We start from the raw sequence: 14,320 nt of genomic DNA on the forward strand, positions 1-14,320 counted from the left end.
GGGCACATGTGGAAACATGAGCCCCGACACACACACATGTGTGTACATGCACATGTGTATGTGCATAGCTTTCTAGCAGTTACACTCAGCAAGGCATGGGGCTCTGTGTTCCGGTCTGGCTCAGCCTCCGACTCTGGTGACTTCCAGCTCTTTCCTCCTTTGAGCCGTGACTCTCCGTCTGTAAAATGGGCATGACGTTGTCTACCTCCAGGCTGTTGCAAGCATCCCAAAAAAGATGGCTGGATTCAAGAACTCTGGGTGTGAAGGAGCCCTGCGAGGCCATTTGCCTTATGTTAGCATTTCACAGACACAGGTGCTGAGGTCCTGAGAGGGACAGGAATTGCCCAGATCACAGAGCAAGTCAGGCGATCACAGAGCGGTGAGAGCACAGGCCTCCTGACTGCCCGTCTCACACGCCGAGCTCACGCCTGGCCCAGGTGAGTTCTTGCTCTTGCGTCTGACGTCCACGTGGAGATGGATGTGATTTTGAGACCCAAATACTTTGTGAACACCACTTATTAACACAAATTCACATGTACTTTGCCGGGGGTGGGAGGTGTCCTTTTTTTGTAAAATATTAGCTTAGGTAGGCATACAAAGGACTGTATGACTCTCAGTTTGCTTAACATATTTGATTTGCTTTATGCCTACAAGTTCATTCTAAGCTCTTGCATATCTGCTGGGCTCTTTATTGACACTGTGTCAGTCCAGTTTTCCCTAAAAGATAAATTCTAAAATAGATGGAGAGGCAGGGGAGCCAGGTTATAGGGCTACTGGGAGTGTTTGCCGAGTCCCTGCCCCTCTGCTTGCCCATGTGTGAACTGCCAGGCTCACACTCATCCTGTGTGTTTCCCCTGCCCATGCCTGCTCGGCCCCTGGGGCCACCTCAGACTCCACCTCCTCACCCAGCCTCTCCCTCTGGCCCCCGTCCTGTGGCTCTCCAGATACGCGCGAATTGTCTATCAGCTCGGGAGCTCCTCGAGGGCAGGAACCCTCACAGGATGCAGCCCACCGTTGCTGCTCCGGAAACCCACGCCAGTGGAGCAGCTCCCAGGTGAACCTGGACTTCAGGTATGCAGGTTGCAAGAGGAAGGAAGAACCTAAAGACAGTAGGTAAAGCAATGGGGAAGCCAACATTCCTTCTTCCCTCCACCTCTGCCACCAGCGTAATATTCTGGACAGTGTGAAAGGACTTCCTTGGTGACCTAGATTCTCTTAAGAACAGTCATATCCATTTAATCAGCATATACCATGTGCCAGGTACCTCTTATATTTTAGCTTTAACCCCAACATCACTCTGATCCCACTTTCGAGGCTGAGACCCAAGCTTCCGAAGCCTCCATTTATTTGCTTCAAGCAGAGGAGGGAGGATTTGACCTGAGGTCTGTGTGATTCCAAAGGCCACACTCGTTCTACGATAACATAGGCCTCTTCCGAAACTACTCTCAGGAGACCTGGGATTAACAGATTTCCCTCTGCAGGGCTTTTTCCTTCTTGCATGGCTAGGGAGGATGGGGCTCTTCTCTGACCCTGCGTCCTTGTGAGGTCATCCCCCCTGACCTCAGTTTTCCTGTAGGTACGGTGAGAAAAGGGACCAGATCCACCCAAACGTATTGGTAGTTCCGATAAACCAGCACATTCTTTACTTGAACATTTAGGAGCAAACACAAGGAGGAAATGGGACAGGGAGAGAACCCAATTGTAACTGCTGTTCTCAGAAGGGGACAGAGAAGGACTTGGGCTGCCTGGGATGGCGATAATTCACCACACTGGTCCATGGCCTCTGGGAACGTGGAATTCAGGAAGCTTTTCCACACCTGGATGGGCAGCAGAATCACCTGCGGATACGTATGAAAGTGCAGATTCCTGGGCCCTGGAGGACCGGGGCAGTAGGTTTGGCACCGGGACAGGATTGCGTATTTTAAACAAGCATTTCAGATGATTCTGAGGCAGAGGTTCACTAACTACTGTCTGAGAGGTCTGAGGCCTGGGGTTCTTCAAAGCTGGAACACTAAGGGCCAGGAGAGCTAATGGGGTGCGGGGCAGGGGGGAGGCAGTGCTACTGTGAGTTAAAGCCCTGATTCATTTGACATGGTCACGTAGGACAAGATATTTTCATACCCTATCTTGGTGCAAATAAGATTTATAGTCGTAGAGGAAAAAATACACACATTCATTTATGATAATTTCAGAAACTGACAAGTGGGAAAACCAGTCATGACGCTGCCTCTGAGGGGTGTTGCCGGGGAGAGAGCGGGAAATCTGTGCTCCACAGGATGGAGAGGTAGGCATACATGCTCTTCGAAAATTCATCGAGCTGTACACTTAATATGTATGCACTTTGCTGAGTGTGTATTATGCTTACATTTTTTTTAAATGTTAAGAAAAAATGATAAGTAGTGGAAACCTCAGTGAACTCCAAAATGCTGCCATCAGGTAAACCATGTTCATTGACTGGAATGCAAAGCAGCTAGAATTCAGGTATTGAAAGATTGATTCTCCTGCCAAATCCATACACCTGGAAACAAAACTACACTTGTAAATGACCCTTGGGTTAAAGAGAAATCCAAATGGAAGTCACCTGTTTGGAACTGTGTGCTAGTGAGAGCACCATTTCTCAGTTCCTGGTACATAGTAGATGCTTAATAAATATTTGGTGACTGAGTAGATATCAGATCTGTTGCCAAAGCAGTACTTAAAGGGAAATTAATAGCTTTAACTGTCCTCACTGTTAAAAAAAAAAATAGAAAACTTTAAAAGTAAGGAGTGGGATCACAAAACTTTCAATCCAAGAGGCTAGAGAAAGAATAAAATAAACCCAGAAGTAGAAGAAAGAAACTGAAGAAGTTAAAATGAGAATTATTGAAATAGAAACAACCAAATCAAGGTGGGCGGGGGGGGAACAGTACAGATGATCAACAAAACAAAAAGTCAGTTCTTTGAAAATCTTATAAAATAAGCCGGCCTCAGGAATAATTAAGGAAAAAAAAGACACAAACAACATCAAGAACAAAAATAAGGACAAGGGTTGACGGGGAAATCTAGCTACAGACACAGAGTATAAACCATACAGGAAAAGTAAGTAGTGAGGAAACCATGGTAGAAGGAAAGTAAGGACAGGTGTGCACAAGAAAGAGTAAAGAACTTCTTGGAGTTTCCTGTCTCACTAGGACTCAAAGTAATGGCATCATCAGGCAGAAAAAACAATGCAATCAGGGGCTGGAGTGGTGACTTTGAAGGGAAAAGCCTCAGGTCTCAGACTGGTTTATGCAGGGCCCCCTGGGGACAGCTCAGCCTCCAGTCCCTGCCTTGGACTTCTTTCCTTTTTGACCTCAAGAGAACTGGCACTGTGAGATCTCTGGGCCCTCCCAGTTCTGGCTCTCTCACTCCTGGGATACTTTGCACGTACAGGGTCTGCTCTTGCCTGTGGCCCCAAGGCATTTCCTCCTGGGATGGTCGGGGCTCAGTACAAGCTCCAGCCAGGCTCACGCACGGGGAGGTCAGAAGCTGCCCAACCTGTGGCCTCCTCCTTTCTTCTGAACACTGTTTGGACCAAGATCTGGGGCCAGAGGAATCCAGGGCTGTAAGGATGCTGGTCCTCTGGAAAAAGCAACCACCTCATCTCCTCAAGTGTCACTCTGAGAAAGAACCCATTTCCCATTCCCTACTGTAACTTTCTCTACCCACTCCTGCCCAGCCTGTCCTTTTGTCTGAGTCCTTACCAGTGGTGTGTTGGAATGTTTAACAAGGCTCTCCTTAAAAAAAAAAAAAAAAAAAAAGGATGCATATATATGCATCACTGGCTCCTCCACCCTGCCCCTTAGGTACCCTTGAAGGCCACGTGGAAACTGTAGTGACCAGTTCTCAGCAGCAGGGACAGCTACTTGGCCTCAATTTCCCTATCTGTTACGTGCTAAGAAAGGATGGGGCTGGAAAGAAGGAACGCATAGTGATACTCCTCCCAGTCTCCCTGTCTTAGGCATATACTTGTGGGCAGTTGTGTTTGGTCTGTACATGCAATTTAGTGTCTTGTGCAATTTTCCACATTCCTGTATAGTTCTCAAATTTTCCACTATTCGTGGATGTAGAATGTCACCTTTTACTCAATTAAAATTCACTTGACCTTTCCTGTGTTTTGAGACATTGGTGTAGTTTTTGTTTTTCTGGAACCAGTTTTACTTCAACATCATCAACATTGAGAGTTTTTATTTCAGAAAATACATGCTAACTTAAACATCATAGGCTTTGTTATCGTTCAGTGTGCTTTTGGTTTAATGCCTAGTGCTATTGGACGTTTTTCTGCCGACTCTTCTACGAGTCGTCTCTGTGCTCTTAGAGAGTGCAGCTCACAGAGCAACGTGTTCGTCATGTCCTGAGTCATTGCTGACACTGGGGCTCCTGGAATGTGTAGGCTTTTGACCCCAGACTACGGTTTGAGTGAATACCGCTGTCACTTATACTCTTTTGGACATTTCTTCTGGCAGGCTGTTAAATACTGCTTTTGGCTAGGGTTAGTGGGCCAGCTTCGGAGTCTGTTTGCTTCTCCTCTGAAAAAGCAGACACAATACAGGAGCTCGTTAGACTTGCCTAGAAGAAAATACACCGGGCATTGGAGCCTGGTTGCCTCGTTGTGAGGAATGGCCTGGGTTCATGTCACCTGATCCAGCTGCCCAGAGGCCTTGCAAATTCATGTGCTAACTCTGGGGGTCTGCGGATGTTGGATCAATGATCACGAGAAAGGGGAGGGACCGCATCTGGTTTTATAAACGTCACGCAGTAGAACAGATGGGGATTACAGTCGCCTTCACGTGTTCATTGACCTTGACACTGTATGGAGCCTGTAGATAGGGCACAGATCCTCACAGCAGCGTTGTGGGGCAGGCGTGGCTCCGCCACTCCGTGAATGAGGGTGCTCGGACCTGACAAGATTACGTCTTACCCAAGATCCTTCTGCAGGTCTGTGGCAGGGACAGCCGCGGAACAGGGGCTCTGGACCACAGCTCGACGTGAGGTCTGCGTGACTTGATCTCCTGTGTGTCTGGCTCCTTCACATGTTTGCTCATGTTCAGAAAGCAGGATGTGAGGGAATTGCCTTCAAGTACAATAGAGGAGAAACAAGCAAATGATCTCACAAGGCCTTTTGTTTGGGATGGTTCCTGTTTATCTAACTGACTCTCCCCAAATCACTAACAACGTCTTTGTAGCCAGGAGGTGGGCCACCCTGTATCTGAGACATCGCGTCTCTCTTTGGAACTCAGAAAGTCACGATTCAATTCATCCTGGTGCCTTGTGTTGGGCAAATGCAAGGAGAGAAAGGTGACCGTGGAGACAGGGCCACTGATGCTGTCCCGAAGACACCACGGGCCCTCTGGGTTTTCTCAAGGCCACGCGTCTGTAAGATTCTGGGGCCCAGTGAAGGTTCCCGATGGGTGGCCCTCCAGGGAAAAGATAGCAGTCCCAGTGCAGGGAACAACATGGCACAGAAGAGGGCTCACAGGCTGGATAGACCAGACGGACCTAACCCAGACAGGCCGCGGCTGGGGTCTTGACGGCCACCCACCCGCCCGTGTGAACCAGCACAAGCCTCTTACCTCTCTGGGCCCCACCTCCGTGCACCTCGCTGCCTGCCTCCCAGAGGCAGGTCCTCTGTGTGCCGCTGGTTCTCCCTCTATTTCCTTGTTGTGAACGTCCAGCCTCCATTGGGCTGATGCTGCCAGGGCTCCGCCCGCATCCACTCGGACCGCTCCACCCTTGCGCGGCCTACCTGCGGCCAGTATCCACATCTGTTGTGGGAAGGCTGTCCTCCAGGGCTGGAATCTGCTTCGCCTGCACACCGGAGAGCGGCAGGTGCTGGGACGAGGCCCACCAGCGCCCCTTTTCCGTTAACAGACCATGCAGAGGCACGAACACCCCAGCTTCCCTGCTCCTGACCAGGATGACGCCGGGCTGTGGCTGTCGCAGAGCTCCAGGGCAGGGTGAGCCACAGCTCCCCGCGAGTGGCTGGTGCGACCCCGAGCCCCTGCTGGCCCTCTCCTTCCTGATCCCGCTTCCCCACTTCCTTACCTGTTCGCCTGGGGGCGCACTGCGGGATAAATCCCTTTCACACGGCCCCCCCCCTGACTGCGGCCCAGGAGAGTCTGCTGCCGTGGCTGTAAGACAGGGAGCTTCTCTGCCGCTCATTTAAAAGGAAAGTGCTAGAAATCTAACCTTTCAATAAAGCTGTAAGCAAACATTAAAAAAATACTTTTGAAGAAAACTATTTACCTGTGTAGCATTTGAAAGGAATTTATACGTATACACATATATGTGTTTTCATTTGAGTCTCATCCTGTTGCTGATACAGGAGAAATTATCTCCTCTTTCAGGTGAGGACACTGAGGACCGAAGTGATAACGTGCTTTGCCCGAAGTTACCCCGGTGTGCGCGGTAGGAGCCGGCGAGAAGCGCAGTTTTGTGAAGACCTGGTTCCGAACCGGCTGTGGCGCAGCGCCGCGTTTTCACAGTGTGAGGGGTGATGCTGAAGGCGTGTTTTTAGTACATTTTTGTTAGTGTTTGTTAACACATTTGTTAATCCTTTTGTAATGTTCTCAGAGCTGGCCCACTCCGTTATTCTTAGAAAGGATATTTATATAACTTTTCCCAATTTAAAATAACATTTTCTCATCACATAAAATCTGGAATATACAGAAAAAAGGGCAATATGAAAAATATCCTCACAATCCCAACCGAGTTCTCCTTGTGTTCTAGCATTTTCTTCTAGTCCTTTCTTTTTGCTCGGCATACGTATTTCTTTGTGTATTAAATACTTCAAATAATTCTTTTAAATTATCACCCACCTTTCATTGCCAACACACCATCACCTGTATTGAACTGTAAGGGCCGCTCTCTTTATTCCGGCTCCCCGTGCTCTCGTTTTACGGGATGAGCCCGGTGCATCCCCTGCTGGCAGGTAAGGCAGCATTCCCAAAAGTGGTGGAGGGGTGTCAGAAGGACGCGAGGCTCAGCGGGATGAGGCTCCCACCAGCCAGTGATGGAATGATTTGAGCATCCAAATAATTAAGCAAATGAGGAATAATAAACCATTGAAATAATTGGAGTTTGTGAATCTGTCCTGGTGAGTAATAGATCCATAATAAATGGATGAATACACAGGGAAGAGGAAAGGGCTCTTGCTTACAGTAAAACACCAACCAATAAATACGAAGGGAGCGTGAGGGTTGGAAGAGTATCACTTTGCAACCATTGCAGTAAAGCCGGGTTTGAATAAGAATCACCATGCCGAAAGGAGCACTTCAAGCGGAGATGAAAGGATGCTAATTAGTCACATGAGACCATATGAAATTGTAAAACACACATACTTCCCTGGTAAAGGGAAGTATGTAATTCCCCAGAGACCTCCATGCATTATCTTTTCATTCTAGCCTATGCAGTTTGTTGTAAGTGAAAACTGGTTGATTCCTTGAGATCCTGCTGTTTGTCTATGTATGTTTGGTGCCTCCAGATGTGAGAGAAGGGAAGTAGAGGGCTGGGTCTTCAGCTGTTGTGGAGTAACGTGGCCAAATTTCCTTTCTACTTGTTCCTAATTCAAATACCACTCCCCCTCCCACTCCATGTAAACAGCCTTCTTTCTCCAGATGGCGTTATCTGTGGTTGTAGTTTTAATGACAGGTAAAAAGAAAGAAGGCATGACATTTTGGATTGTGGTAAATGCTTATTAGAAACCTCCCAAGTTGCTTTCCAGTTTCATACAACTTGGAAAGAATAAAGTCCGAGTCAGGGAGACAAATATTTGAGAGTCACGTGTGGGTTTAAAGAATGTTTACCCAATCCAGGTAAGAATCATTTGCCACAAAAGGTTCCCTGCGCCCTGTCCCCATCACCATGTCACCCTGCAGAAGGTCAAGTGGCCTTATGCACAAGGCTAATTCCCCGCATTCCTGATCCAGGGCGCAGAGGGGTGGGTGGGCTCGCTGCTGCCAGGAGGGGATGGGACCCGCGGCCCACCGTTGCAGGGGCAGTCAAATACCCACACCCTCCTTCAGAGGCCAAAAGGCAGGAGATTGGATCCATTTTGGATAAAACTTCAGAAAAAGAAACAGTCAGGTAGACCAAGGTCTGGCCATCATTAAGACGAGCAACCTCAAGTGACATTTGCACAGCATCTTAGGTTTTTATCACACACATCTCATCAGCTTGCTTAAGACAAAAGGGGTCTCTCTTGAGGGTTGAGTTCCAGCCGCAGCTCAGCTGCTGACTCACTGGGTAATTTTGGGCAGGTAACTTGCCTTTTCTGGGTCCCAATTTCCTCATGTGTAAAATAAGGGGTGGAACGGAGTAGGTCATGTGTAAGTTGGTCCCCTGATTCTTCCTTTGTAACGAACATGACAACTCTGGGAGAGTTAGGGAAAAGAGCACTATCCTCATTTTACGGATTAAAGAAGAAATGAGGCTCATCAAGTGGCAGAATCCGGGCCAAAGCGGCAGTGTAGAGAAGTGGGTCTGAACCCGCTGACGACTCCATTCTTTCTGTCACATCGCAGACCCCGGTGCACGGTTGCCGTTGGGGTTTTTGTACTTGGGCCAAACGTCACTACCAGTAAAGGAACAGTACAGGCAAAGGCCAAATCCCGTCTTTGTAGCCCAGCCCGTCTGCTTCCCCCTCTTGCTCACTATTTTCTCTTAGGAGTTTAAAAAACTGGCGTATTGATGTTACATAACCTTGGTCTCCCATCAACTCTTCAGGAAGCTACCACGGACGGTCAGAAATAACCCCGGAACGACAAGAATGCAGTCATCATCTCTTAGGTGTGTCAGTGAAGACGCGCTGGCTGGCTCCAAGCGGGGGCCTGAGCTGAGAGGCCCCCAATGGGTCACCTGAGCAGCAATGACGTTCACCCACCAGATGGGAATTCCCTGCGCAGCCACACGCCAGCCTCTGCTGTGAGCTTCACCCACATCGTCTTCTTTAGCCCTCCCAGCGGTCCTAGAGGTGGGAGACATCAGTGGTGATCCCCGCATCACAGAGGAGAAAGCCAAGGCCCCCGAGGCTGGGGAGCTTGCCCAGAGAGTCTCTGTACGGGTGTTGGCGTTGGGAGGGAACTTGACCCAGGTCTGTCTGTGAGCCGGGGTAGGTCTGCTTTCATGACCCCATGACCACATGCTGCCTTCCAGGTCGTTCTGGGATAATACACAAAATTCTGTAGTCTCATGCACATGCTCACACACACACACACACATGCAGGATTGAGTGGTCATTTAAAGCCAGGAAGGTGGGTACCTCTGGGGAGGAACACTGGCGACTGGTGGGCACAGAAAGGTAGGAGATTTTCTTTTCAGCCAATGTCCTTTACCCTTTAAAAATTGTAAACCATACACATATAATACCAATTCAAGTGAATTATTAATTACATTTACAATAACTAAAAGCAACCTAATATTGGTTTCCTGTGGCTGCTGTGAGAAACTCCCTCAGGCTTCCAGGCTTACAACAACAGAGATGCATTCTCGCACAGACGTCTGAGATTCGAGTGTGGCAGGGCCACGCTCCTTCCTGAGGCTCTCAGGGACACTGCATTTCTTGCCTCTTCCAGCTCTGGTGGCCTTGGGCATCCTTGCGGCCACATCACTCCAATCTCTGTGGTCACGTTGCTTCCTCCTCTTCTCTGTGCGTCTGTCTGTCTTACAAGGATCCATGTGACGAGTAGCATGTAGGGCTCACCCGGCAATCCAGGGCAGGCTCCTCCTCCAAGATCCGTAACTTATTCACTTATTCTGGCATAGAAAGTAATATTTCGTCTTGTTGCTGTGTAAGGAAATATTCACAGGTCGCACGGATTAGGATGTGGACAACCTTTTGGCGGACCACCATTCACCCGCCTACACCAAGGAATTAGCAAGTGAATACCCACTCCTTCCTGTCAGATGTTTTTCTCCCAATGTGTCCGTCTGGATGGGACGCTGGTGTCTGCACCCAGCAGTTGTACATTTGAAGCTCATCGAGTGTTTCTATGGAGAGTTATATGCACAAGCTTGTGAGTCAGAATGGGTGGTTCTAGTCTCAGGGCCTCCATTTACCACCTGGGGGCCTTTAGGAAAACCAATATGCCCGTTCTGCCGGATTAGTATCCCAGAGTACAATGCTAATGACGTCGTCTCTTCCTTTGGTCTTCATAGGCTCCCCAATGAAAGGATAAAGCTGCCCCATTTGCTATTGTGGTACCACTCGCCGAGCAGGCCTGTGACCTTGTTAAACAGGACTGCCATTTCACTCTCCCGAGCTTCTGTCCTCAGGACTGGAAATTACCAGAAGCAAGAACAGAACTAACCCCTCCCTACAGCCACGGGCAGAAGATAACATTGGTACAAACTGCAGCCTCCTGTTACAATGTCCCAACTTCCCAGGGGCCACATAATTGCAGCCCCCATCCTTTTAATCCAATTATAATCCAATAACAGCTCAAAGCCCCCACCTCTCAATGCTGATATATCTCTGCACACCCTGCTCCTCTCCTTTCTTGGAGATTGAGTAAAAACTTTATCCTCTACACTTTCTTCTCTTTGTGAATTCTTTCATAGCCCGCGTCACCGACCACCCTAACACCAGTACCCACCGAATGAACTACATACCCCTTGCCTTAGCGTTCAAGACCTCCTGATGATGCCCCTCTCAGGCCTTGTGTCCCAGGCACGTCCATCTCACAATTATGGGGACTGGCCTTGCTCTTTCCTGCTTCCCCGCCCCTGCTCATGCTCTTCCCTGCCTAGAATTCCTTTCTCCTCATCTCCAAGCCTTAAGATCCTTCTTATCCTTCGAGGCCCAATCAAATGCCACCTCTTCCACAAAGTCTTTCCTCTTCTTTTCATCTGGAAGGACTCTCTCCTTCCATCGAACTCTGGCCCTGCATCTCCTGCACCGTGTGTACGCAGGGCTTGGCTCTGTGCTACAAGCCTCTCCACTGGTCCCTTCGCGCCCCCCCCCCCCCCCCCGCGAACAGTGGCTCCTTTCAGGCAGGACACCTGTCTCTTAGGCACTTAGGTCAGAGCTGGGAAAGAGGCCTGCCATAGGATGTGTTCAATGCTGCTAAATTGAATTATATAAAAAATAATAGGATTTATACCAGAAGTACCCTCAGGGGTTGTGTGTTCAAAATCCTTCACTTTACAGATGAGGAAACTGAGACTCAGACTAAAAAATTATCTGTCTCCCATCCCAGTCTTTCTGGAAAACTTGAGGGATTAGAATAAAAGATTTAAAGGTTCCATTTGGGGCCCTCTTGGCCTCTGGCTTGGGAAACTATATCTATTTGTAATGATGTCAAACGGCAAAGGGCATGCCTTTCATGGTGAGGTTTATCTGTTTTAAGGAGCAACTACAAACAATTTGGTTCCTTCCTCGTTATTCTCTGTCTGTCACCAGCAAATTCCAGCTCTAGTCTCACACATGGCCTGGTTAGAAAGGTCTTTTAACTTCACTTTGCTTTTTTTTCTTTTAAAATCTTTCCTTTCTCAGATTTAAGCCTAAACTACCCTCCAGACCCCAGGTTTTGGAGCTATTGTTGAGAGCCCTACTTTCCCAGGGAAATCACGGCCCCGCCGATGAAAGCCGCCTGCAGCCGGTCCCCCCGGTTGTGTATAAAGCCTCGCAGAGGTAAATCAGTCCTCATCATCCCGTCTCTGTTGTCTGGCACGGTGTGAAAAGGGCGACGCAGACAGGCAGCCCAGAACACCTGTGGCCATTATGAAAACCACAGCCGCCTCCCAGCCGCGTGTTTTCTATTCTGAACATGCAGCATCTGTCAGCCGCAGAGGAAAACCCAGCAACAGAGCACCAGGAAGGAGGGCTCAGAGAGGCTGACTGAGGAATTAGCAGGACTTTGTAATAAGCCCATTAATTCTGCTGGGTTGAATTATCTTCCAGGTCCGCACAGGCAGGGACAGCTGTACTTGGCTGACATTTTACACGGCTTTTTATAGCTGCCTGGAAGCAGGGATGCAGATGTGCACAGAGACGGGAAGGGCCAGAGACCAGGGCTGGGACTCGCATCCATCACTGACAGACAGGTCCGAGGGGTCTTGCCCGAACCAGTGAGGCCCCCTGGGTCCCAGCCACCTCACCTGTAAAGGGCCGTCTCCAGGACCGCATCTGGTTCTTCATCTCACCCCGGGTTCGAGTGTGAAGTATGAGCAATTGTTCCTATGGTCAGCGACCGGGCAGAAAAGGAAAAGTGAAACGTGGTGGTTGAGGGCAGGTCATTTATTTCAATTTTCTCTCCCTCTTCCGCTTGCCCTTGGTCCTTTGACTCAAGTCTGACCGAGGGCAGGGATGGGCTCAGCATCTGGGCATAGAGGAGCTTGCAGGGGGACCCTGGTGGGGGCCCAGAGCAACCTCATTGGTGCTCAGGGTCACACCGAAGACAGCCCCGCACATCTCTGCACTGTCTGAGGAGCGTCCTACTCACTCCTTCTGGACACTAAATAATCAAAACCACCAGCCTCTCTTGGAAGGCAGAATCTTGTCTTAAAGGGTTTTCTTTCTTCTCACATTAAAAACAAATGCTAATAGTCTTGCTCTAGCTCACAATAAAGGAAGAGACAACATTACAAAGTGGGATCTCAACTCTGTAACAACTCTACATGCACAGAAGAAAAAACTTGATGAAAATGTTAATGGTGGTTTCTTTGAGAGATTAGGTAATGAACTTTACTCTGCTTTTTTATATTTCCTAAAAAATTTACAAATGCTCATCAATTATTCTTCTAATAAAAGAAGATTCTATTTTAAAGTATTTTAATGTCCCAAGGGAAAAATCCATTTATTTTTCACAAAAGTTAATATGCAACTTCATTAAAAATTAATGACATAATACTGAAAAAATTGGAAAATAAGATGTTTTACGAGTATTAATAGAGATTCCAAGTCACTTAGTAAGTGCAGCATAGACGAAAGTGTAGTACAATAATTTTTTTTTTAAGACTCAAGTATGGATGATGTGAAATCCATTCTTATTTTATTAATTTATTTATTTTAGAGAGAGGGAAAGAAACATCAATGTGTGGTTGCCTCTCACATGCCCCCCACTGGGGACCTGGCCTGCAACCCAGGCATGTGCCCTGACTGGGAATCGAAGCAGTGACCCTTTGCTTCGCAGGCCCGTGCTCAATCCACTGAGCTACAGCAGCCAGGTAAATTTCTGATCTTTGAGCTTGCTCAATAAACACCAGGAGCGAAGCCCACCCTCCCAAGCTAAAAAAAAAAAAAAAACGTTCGGACAAGAAGTTAGCATTGAAATTAAACTGGCAGACATGTCCAAGGGCCGTTTCGGGGATTTGGTCCCTTGACGAACCTTGTGATAGAGGACCGTGTGGAGATGGCAGGCAGTGGGCGACAGGACCATGCCGGAGTGGTGGCAATACGGGGCAACAGTGCCATCGTGTTAGCAGCCCGGAAGCGAGTATGGACATCTGTGTTCACCAGAGAGGCCAACTGCCTCCACGTCCCCTCCCGTTTTACTACAGCGTAAAAACCGAGTCTTGTACATTTTCACACTGAACTTTTGTTAAATAAAGTTTTGTATTGGTCAAAATAAATAAATAAATTTCTCACATGATAAAAATGTCTGTGCAATCTGAAAAACATTGTTTCTGAAAATAGTACAATTATAACAAGGCATATTTGAGACACTTACACGCACAACATAAACGTAACAGAGTTTGGGCAGACTCTCAGAGTTTGTTTTAATAGAATTTAACCTGCATTTATTTAGACTCAAAAAAGTCAGCCTTGCTCAGACACTGCGCGCAGTTGGGCTCCGGGGAGCTGCCGTTTGGCAGGAAGCCTTGCCTGTTCCGGGAGGAAAGGTTCAGTGGTTAGAGGCGTCAGGTAAACCTCAGTTTTAAGTACCCGACAGGCCTCATCCTTGCCCCACTTCTTGGAGTCTCAAATATATTAATTTTCATTGCAAATCTCCAAGTGGGGTGTGGAGAATATGTAGCATTTGCTCAAAGCATTTGACCAGAAAGTCTTGTCACTCCCCCGCAAGGGCCCTTCACATGAAGCCACAGTGAGGCAGGCAGTGTGGCAGCACGCAGACTGGCTCTCCCCGGTTTTTTCAGTGAGCCCCCGAGAGCGTGCTGCTCTCTGTTGTCCCAGGAGGGGTGTTTTTACGAATCTGAAGCACATGTACAGACCCCAGTAAACCACTTAATGCGTCACGCCACATGGAACCGCAGCCCCGTTCCCGTGTCAGGTCACTCTCCTTCCAGGCCAGAACCTCGCAGAGGCTGTGCTCCTATGGGACAGCAGGGGCCCAGGATGGGCCTG

General features: G+C 48.4%; 1 long non-coding RNA gene and 1 pseudogene across 1 annotated transcript; one reads left to right on the forward strand and one right to left on the reverse strand.

The window, feature by feature from the left end:
- Positions 1-9,350: 9,350 nt before the first annotated feature.
- Positions 9,351-14,320, reverse strand: LOC139440803 (uncharacterized). Its single transcript, XR_011651033.1, has 3 exons — positions 14,188-14,320; positions 12,115-12,193; positions 9,351-9,802 (listed from the first exon to the last, which is right to left on the reverse strand). It is a non-coding gene; the product is annotated as an uncharacterized lncRNA (long non-coding RNA).
- LOC139440419 (small nuclear ribonucleoprotein G pseudogene) lies at positions 12,985-13,520 on the forward strand (annotated as a pseudogene).

This window comes from Desmodus rotundus, chromosome 1, assembly GCF_022682495.2.
Source record: "Desmodus rotundus isolate HL8 chromosome 1, HLdesRot8A.1, whole genome shotgun sequence".
Taxonomy (NCBI): Eukaryota; Metazoa; Chordata; class Mammalia; order Chiroptera; family Phyllostomidae; genus Desmodus; species Desmodus rotundus.